General features: G+C 46.2%; 1 pseudogene; it reads right to left on the bottom strand.

The window, feature by feature from the left end:
- Positions 1–8,754, bottom strand: LOC135696916 (uncharacterized; annotated as a pseudogene).
- Positions 8,755–9,073: the final 319 nt, after the last annotated feature.

Below are 9,073 nucleotides of genomic sequence, written 5' to 3'. Positions count from 1 at the left end.
ACCTACCTAGTTATTATCCATCTCATATCTTCCCTCTCCTTTGGTATAAAAGTTATAAAAAGTATTTTTAAACAATAATTAATGGTAATGAATTACTGAATCTTGATCCATCGCTTCCTGTTACCTCAATCCCAGGTCCCGCAGCATAGCCTTCACCCGGTGCTTGATGATCGGTATGCCATCCATCGAGTGCAACTCGCGTCCTGTAATGATGAACGGTTCTTTGAACTTCTGCGTCCGGTGGGTCAGCTTTCTGGCGTGCTCTGTTAGGAAAATCTCTAAACACTGCAGCGCTTCCTACGAGTGTAGATAGTGCAAATCCAACACGTCCATAGTGTTCAGCGTCAACTTGTGCACCTCCATGATGGCATTCGAGGCCTTACTGCTATACATATAGATTTTGGTTCGATGAAGCCGGGCAACCTGGACATAGTACTCGGCCACCCCGGCCATGCCCCGCTGAATGGCGTTCCGTGCCTTCTCGTGGCATTCTTTTTTCAGTTCCTGGTGGTCCTGGGACATATTGCGGCATTCTTCGGCCGTTTTCAGGTGAAGATTGATGTCGTCTTCGCTGGATGACGGTAACTACTCGACCGTTGGAGGCGGCGACGTTGAGGACGAAGGAAGTGGTTTCTGTTTTTCGGCTTCTGCTCGCTTCCCGTTCGCGGGCGATTTGGTTTCTAAGCTCTTCCGGAATGGAATTGTTTAGGACGGTTATAGTGTCGCTGAATTTGTGGGCATGTAGGATTTCTGCCAGGACTTTCTCGTCAATGATAGGATACATTTCGGCTAGCTTTTGACGAGTCATATGCGAGGCCAGATTTTGCGGAGCTTGCTAAGCCCAGCCGTTGATTTCGCTTCGGTACGCCGATAGGGCGTACTCCATTTCCATAATGTCGTTCAGGTTGGGGGAATCCTCGATGGTCATTTTGAACACAACAGGATACTTTTCCTTCGCTTCCATTTGCTGTACCAATCGAGCATCTTTTTTCATAAAATCTTGTTTTCCCCCTGCAGCTAAACATGGAATCCAAGAACGACAAATACAACTGTTCTGCCATTTCGGTAGCCATGAAAACCTTTGTTCGTTCATTGGTTAGTTCGTCTAAGGATATGGCACCCAAGCCATGCTTATCCTTGAAAGTGGCGTGTAGCTGGCTTATGAGATTAATTCCCAACGTCACTTCCAGCACTTAGGGATCGTTTTGCAAATCTTCCGCTTTGTCTTGTCTTTTCGTTGTGTTCCGGGGTGATTTCGAGCTGACGGTAGACCGATCGATTTCGTGACCCTCTCCACCACCACCACTACCGGAGGAATCACCGGAAGGCACTTGCGATACCATTGTTTCATTGCAATCACATTCAAACGCGAGTAGGCCGCCAACCGCACCGACTTCCAAATTATCCGCTGTCTCGAATTCGTATGTCTTTTGCTCTTCCAGCAACAGATTTGCTGTCCAATCACCGTGCCCATTGCAGTTCTTGAACAAATCCCACAGATACTGGACCGCAATCTGGGGGTAGAGGATGCAAATTTCCGAGAAGCTAGTGTTTTCATTTTTGCATCCTCGTCTGTGCCTGACTAGAGCAATCCGTTTCTTTTCCGATTTCTTCTTTTTGCTGGGCTTGACTGGCGTCACACCTGTGAAAATCCGTCCTCACTCGTCTTCTCAGAACGGCCGTCCCGGGCGCGTTCTCTCCTGTGGCTTTGCCACGCCGAGGAGACGATTTTTCAAATCCGTCCGCACTCGCATTCAGAACGACCGTCGCGGTCGCGTTCTTATCCTGTGGCCGTGGCAACACGAGGAGACGATTTTTCGCAAATCCGTCCTCATTCGTTTTCTCAGAACGGCCGTCCCGGTCGCGTTCAAATTTCCAATTTCCCTTGCAAGTGGGTGATTTGCCCTTTATTACCTATCGGTGGTCTCCAAGATTCCAGGTTCGTCTCCTGGTAGGATCGCCAGAAATGTGAAAATCCGCCGATATTAGTTATGCGCAAATCACCCATGGCGCAGTTAATTATTGTTCAACTTACCCGTGCAGCAGCTGAATCCAGAAATGACCTTTCACCAACTGACAGGAAATGCGTAAGAAAAGTCATGACCTACCTAGTTATTATCCATCTCATAAAAGTGTGGATGCAACCGCATTCGATCAAGATGCCCCGAAAAGGCCTCGCAAGCAAACTGGTACCAGCAACCACACGGAAAGGTTGCTTCAGAGGCGGACTACAACACTGTTGGCACTTTTCTTCAGCTGAACCGGTTTGAGTTCTACATTCACGACGTCTCTGGAAGAAAACCACTGAAAATGGTGATCCGTGGTCTTCCAAATCTCCCTGTTGCGGAGATTAAAGCGGAATTTGAGTACCTTCTCTTGCAACCAATCAACATTTTTCCGATTGCGAGACGTGATGAAACCAGTGCATTCCGGGACCAGTTGTACCTGGTGCACTTCGATAAGGACTCCACCAGTGTGGCTGCTCTGCGGCAAATTCGCGCGCTGTTCAACAGCGTGATTCAGTGGGAGCAGAACCGCCCTCGGCACCGTGACGTGACACAGTGCACTAATTGTCTGGCATTTGGGCACGGTACGAAGAATTGTCACATGAAGGCTCGCTGTGGCAAATGTGCTGGTGCTCACAATACTACCGCCTGCAAGAAGGAAGAAGAAGCTGGACCTAAGTGCGTAAACTGTGATTCCAACTATATGGGCAGAGATGTCCCAAGCGAGCGGCTTTCATCCAGATCCGACGACAGGCTTTCACGAGGACTGGTTGCCACCGCAATAATCATGCTCCTATTGTCAACAAGGACACGTTTCCTGTACTTCCGGCTCGTCGTATGGTCCCGAACCTAACACCGCTTGCACTAAACCAGCGCCCCCCGTTGCGAATCCAACATCAGATCAAGTGGGCCCCAGCCACCGTTCAGTTCAGCATCGCCTCACTGCCACTGCGGCCTAGCCGAGCCATGGCTCTACTGCCCCGGGATATCGTACGCCCGTGCTGTGTCAGGTGAGTCAGAAGAAAATTCTCCGCTCAAAAGCGACGAACTAGTGATCCTCGTGACTGAGGTGATCATAATCTTGCGCACCACCAAGACACTACCTGAACAGCTTCGTGCAGTTATGACCCTCGTGCAAAAGTATGGACCGTGATGCCATCAAAATAGTCAACTGGAACGCTTGCTCGCTCAAGAGCAAAATTATTGAGTTCGTTGATTTCCTCGCATCACCAAAACACACCTGAAGCCGAAGATAAATGTTCACCTTCCCGATTTTCGGCTCGTAAGGCTAGACCGCACCAGCTTCTGCGGAGGAGGAGTGGCTATCGCATTGAGGAGAAATATTGGCTGTCCACTGCTACCGAGTTTCCAGCTGAAGATGATCGAAACGGTGGGTGTGGAAGTCTCCACTCCCTATTACTAACAATCAATACGAAACTAACGATTTTAAATTGGCTCACCACTTTAGTAGCCTATTGGTCCCAAGCAAACGATTAACGTACCCTATTCTAGTCGAAATTCTAGTACTACGCAATGTTTGTTTTGATTCGCTATGAAAGTTTGACAGATAAAATGAGGGGTTATTGGTTTTTCCTATGTTTCGAGGGGTGATTCGACAAGCTTGGGACCGAAGATAGTACCAGAGGTGAGCCAAAAAGTTGAGCACGTTTCTTCGGGACCTACTTGTCTTAGAGTTACCTCTATGCTATTACCATCATTGCGGCCTACTGTCCCAAACAAGTCACCATCAGAGACGGGTCGGCAGCAGACCTGCGCAGAGACACCATCAAACTAACTCGACGCCGTGAGAAGTATAAGCCGAACGAGGGAATGTGATACAGTACTCCTCACTCTCATTGTTTGAAGACCGGTTACGAATCATTCGCGCCGCGTTCCAGAGCGTAATCATCCAGAAGGGCTCTTCATCTTTGGTGAAAGTTTTGATTTTGTGTTTATACATGTCGTGTTTTACTGTTGTAATGTTTTACAATTCTCTTCTTGAGAAGAATGTTTTAAATGATTTAATTTGTTATCCTACCTTAGCTTAACCTAACCTAACGTGCCAGATTCCTGACAATCTGTTGGTCGGATCGCCTACAGCAATCTCTGAACCTTGCGATGGAGACAGCTCTCCGTAACTCCGTAACTCCGTAGCTTCAGTCCAAGCCAGGCGTGGACCTTAGAGTTTCTAGTCCGCGGTGGACTGTTGAGGATCATTCTCAGGATCTTGTTCTGGATCCTTTGGAGTTTAAGGTGATGGCATATTGCGCAACTCTCCCAGATTGGCATACCGTACTCGATTACAGGAAGGATGATTTGTTTGTAGACAACAAGCTTATTTTTCAGGGACAGGGTTGACTACCTGTTGATAAGTGGATACAACGATCTTATCAAGATGTTCCACTTGGTTTTGGTTTTGTCAACGTGCTCCCTGAAAAGAAGCTTGCTGTCTAATGTTAGCCCGAGGTACACGACCTCTTTGGACCATTCCACCACTGAGCCGTTTAAGCAGATCTTATTATTTTCAGACGGAACAAGTCTGGGAGATTTTGAGTGTTGAAATATTCAGACAAGACGTCCAGGCCTCTCTGAAGTTTGGCAGTCAGAGCTCCGATGACCCTACCCTTGTAAACGATGGATGTGTCATCTGCGAACAGAGACAACGATCCACCATCAGGGAGAGCCGGCATATCGGAGGTGACCAGGTTAAATAGAATGGGGCCAAGGATGCTTCCTTATGGAACCCCGGCACCGATGTTGAAAGCATCCGATGTGATGCCATTCAAAGAGACTCGGAACGTCCTGTGCGATAGATAGTTGTTAATTATCTTCACTAGGAAGATTGGAAGACCGTATTGCTGCAATTTGAACACCAGGCCATCATGCCAGACATTGTCGAACACTATTTCAACGTCTAACAACGCCATGGCAGATGTTTTCGAAACAGACTGGTTCCGTCTGAGAATGTTTGTTACTCGGTGGACAGTCGAACTTTTCCTCGAGTAACAAGTTGTTTTCTTCGGCAGATGTTAGGAGCCGGTGGTAGACTGCTCTTTCGAACATTTTTGATAACCCTGAGAGAAGGCTGATTGGTCGATAACTTGAAGGAGAGGACGGATCCTTCCCTGGTTTCCTGATGGGTATGACTTTAGCTGAATTCCAGCACGATGAAAGTAGCCAAGTCTGAGGCACAGATTAAAAATCAGTGCCAGATGGTTGTAGAATCTGGAACGCAAGTGTTTGAGTTCCAGATTCAGGATGTTTTCGAAACCTGGGCCTTCATGTTTTAGATGATTTTATATAGGCCAACAGTTCGTCAGCAGTAATCTCGGATTCCTCGGAATAAATATTGGGATTCTGATGGAGGTTAGTTGCGTTTTCAGCAACCTCAGCTTCGTGAGGGCTGACGATGGTTTGTCCGAAGTTATGGGAGCTGACGAAGTATTGACCTATCGCGGCAGCCTTCTCTTTAGGAGTTATCAGATCAGCCACTGGGTCGCAGGTACGATCCAGTGGGGTCAGTGGTGGAATGAGTCTGGGCTTATTTTTAAGGATTTTTGTTAGCTTCCAAAAAGGCTTTGCACAATCTGGGAGAGAGCGGATCCTGTTAGCAAAGTCCTGGTTTCTGAGGTCCACCATCCTGGCTTGGTTGGTTTTTGTAAGACGATTGTAATGGGTCTTCAAGACACGCAAACCAGAACGCTGGTATTGCCTTCGGATGGAGTTACGGAGCCTGATGAGATCTTTGGTAATTCTATCAAGGTTCAGAGTATTGCTCACCTGGCACGTCCCAACAAACAATTGAGAGCTTTTATAAAACACCTGAGTTGATCAAACGTTGAATAATAGCTTCCAGAGTTGTACAAGAATGTAGTTGTATTGCCTTTTTGGTTAGAAGCTTCAAAAGCTGCTTGGAGCACTCTTAAATGATTGTTTACGTTCGACCAACCACAATTTTGTTGCTAAAAATAGCACAAGTGATAGGCACGTTTATATGACCATAAGGCAATGATTATTCGACTGCAAGAGAAGTCACTCAAGATGAGCTTGATATACTTCTCTCATATGATCAAAATATGTATTCAAGAATAGAGCAGATGGAAACAGAAGCGGCTGGCAATCCGGGATCATGAGTTCGAATCTTGCTTCGAGAAACCCTCGGTGGAGTAGAGGTAAATTATATATAGGTGTTATTAATAAATGCAAACATTAATTTAAGACATATATCATATAATCAACGATAACATTTCTAGATAAATTCTCTCAATTAATGATTAGAGAGATTAATTGAAAGAATATCAATCAAAGATTAAACAGATGCTTGTTACTACTTCCTCCATGAACACAGAATGTGAATTTATGGCATAATTACATATTTTTTCAATGTGCACAAATAAATTAAATTAATAAAAACTGTACAAGCAATTATTTTGGCGTACCACGACAATTGTTAAACTAATTTTAATCTGTGAATATTGTGAGTACTTACACAACGGTTATTAAGGAGTCATTGAAAAGTGCTATAAACGCTTTTCACCGCTTGCTGTACAATGATTATTTAGGAGTCATAAAAGAGTGCAACAAACGCCTCTCAGGTTTACTATCTACTAAATTTCAAAGCAGCTGGCAAGAAGTGTCTACAAACGTTGTATAAGAGCTTTCACCAAAATAATAAAGCTTGTAAAGTTTAAAGTATCTATAAACGTTGTATAAAAGTTGCTTCTACTCCTATACCGCGTATACATATAATGCTGTAGTTGAACAGGTTCTCCAAACCAGTGTAAACAAGAGTTTTACAGAAGTTGTAATAAACAAATTGTACAGTTATTATTCAGCATGCAGTTGAATGAAATCACAATGGAAGCGTTTCTTCAACAAGAAATTGATTTTGGATAAACGTTTTACTGAATACGTTAGACAACACCTTTGTGTTGCAGTTGTATAGGTTCTCCAAACTAGTGTAAACAAGGGTTTTATAAAAGTTGTAGTGAACACATTGTGCAATTATTATTCAACATGCAGCTGAACAAAATCAAAACGAAAGCGTTTCTTCAACTGGAAATTGTTACTTGGGGTGTTGGTCCCTGGCCCGGGATATCGCCTCCACGATGGAAAGCAGACACCGGTCAACGTCTTCGGGCGTCTCCGGAAGAACACCGTAGTCGACAGTGGAGTCGAAACAGTGTTGGAACTGATCCCAGCCGACACACGATGGTAGTTACGTCGGGAAGCTTGGAATCGGTTTAAGTATGAGTCCACTTCGGTCACCACCGGATAGTGGTCCGAACACAGCTCCTGGTGGGTCACAGGTTGTGAGATGTTGTCTCCTGTCTGGCGTTAATATGGTGTAGTGAGCCTCTTGCAGGTCGTCGTTCAGGATTGTGCCGTTTTGGTTGCGTCAACTGTTGCCCCAAGCGCCAGCGATGATGTACTTCTCGCGCCGTCGAGTTAGTCTGATGATGTCTCTCCACAAGTCTGCTGCCGACCCGTCCCTGATGGTGACTTGCTTGTGACAGTAGGCCGCAATGATTGTAATAGGGCCGATAGGGCCGAGTGGAGACTTCCACACCCAATGCTTCGATCATTTTCAGCTGGAAACTCGGTAGCAGTCGACAGCAAATATTTCTCCTTAATGCGATAGCCACTCCTCCTCCCCAAGTAACATTGCAAGTTTTATCACGGTTTTAAAGCATACTACAAGTCTAAATCATAGTCTGCAGAACCCTCATAAAACCCCAATTGCTACTTGGGTCCACTGGAGCTGGTCCCGTCTAGCCTTACGAGCCGCAAATCGGGGAGGTAAACATTTATCTCCGGCTTCAGGTGTGTTTCGGTGATGACGGCTACGTTCATTGAGGAAGTCAACGAACTCGATAATTTTGCTCTTGAGCGAGCAAGCGTTCCAGTTTACGGTTTTGATGAGCTCACGGTCCATAATTGAGTATGATTGGTAGCCACAGCTTGAAGCTGGTCGGATTTGTTCTTGATTTTATAGGAAATTTCGTTCCTCTCCCCATCCATGAAACTGTAAATCTCCACTAACCTCGAGACAAACGCGAGTACTCGGTTCAATTCCTTTAACTTTAGATTTTAACTTTAGATTTAAGATATTAATAATGTATAACACAAATGATAATTTGGCTCTGTAAAGTTTATTCAATTGAGCCTGTACGGTGGCAGCACTGGAATCGGTCGTGGTGGAGCCGGTGAGAAGTTTTGATCATTCATTTCCGGCACCTTCTTGCGGCTGGAATGGTTTCTCGTCGATGCTTTCTTCCGGATCTCGATGTACTTGTACCTTTGTGAGCAGAACCGCAGTTGGCGCAAATGGGATCGACTTCATCGAGTCTGTCGTAGGCGTCGGTTTGGTGATGCTTCCCACACTTGGTGCAGCGGCTGGTCATATGGCAATTCTTCGTTCCATGCCCGAACAGCAGGCAGTTCGAGCATTGGGTGACTCCATGACTAACTGGCTTGTACTGCTCGCACTTCACCATGATGTTGAACAGGATGCGGATGCCCTATAGGTCCTTCAAACTGGTTGAGTTCTTCTCAAGGTGGTCACGGTACCTGACGGCCTGTTGTGGCGGGCCATCTTGTGAAGTTGGACCGCCTTCAGTCCATTAGCCGCCAGCTCTTCCAAGAGGACGCTTGTGTCCATGTCGTATAGTCCTCGTAGGACCACCTTGAGCGGCTTAACAGCCTCGATGTCGTGGAAGAAGTACTCCACCTGTGCTTGGTCCTGCATGGTCTGAACCACCTTGTAATGGTTCAACGCCGGAACTATCAATTTGTATCCTTCCGTGCACAGCTGGATGGTGCACCGGACGCCCTTCGTGATGTAGAAGTTTATTTTTTTCCCGCAGTCCGGGAGGGAAGCCCTTCTGTCCTTTTTCGGCGGTCCTGTTGTTACCGTCCTTCAGAACGGAGAACCGATTGTTGTCAAGCAGCTTCTTCGCATCTGTCGCACTGTCACTATTGTCTTCAGGTCTAGACCGTTTCCCGGGATTGCTGCACTCGCGCCACCGCACGATTTTTTACCCATGGCTGGGTCAGCGAGAGGGTCA

This window comes from Ochlerotatus camptorhynchus, unplaced genomic scaffold (assembly GCF_037179485.1).
Source record: "Ochlerotatus camptorhynchus isolate MF236.1 unplaced genomic scaffold, CSIRO-AGI_Acam_v1.1 ptg000063l, whole genome shotgun sequence".
Lineage (NCBI taxonomy): Eukaryota > Metazoa > Arthropoda > Insecta > Diptera > Culicidae > Ochlerotatus > Ochlerotatus camptorhynchus.
The sequence above is the reverse complement of the archived record's forward strand: the minus strand, read 5'-3'. Positions and strand labels throughout refer to the sequence as shown.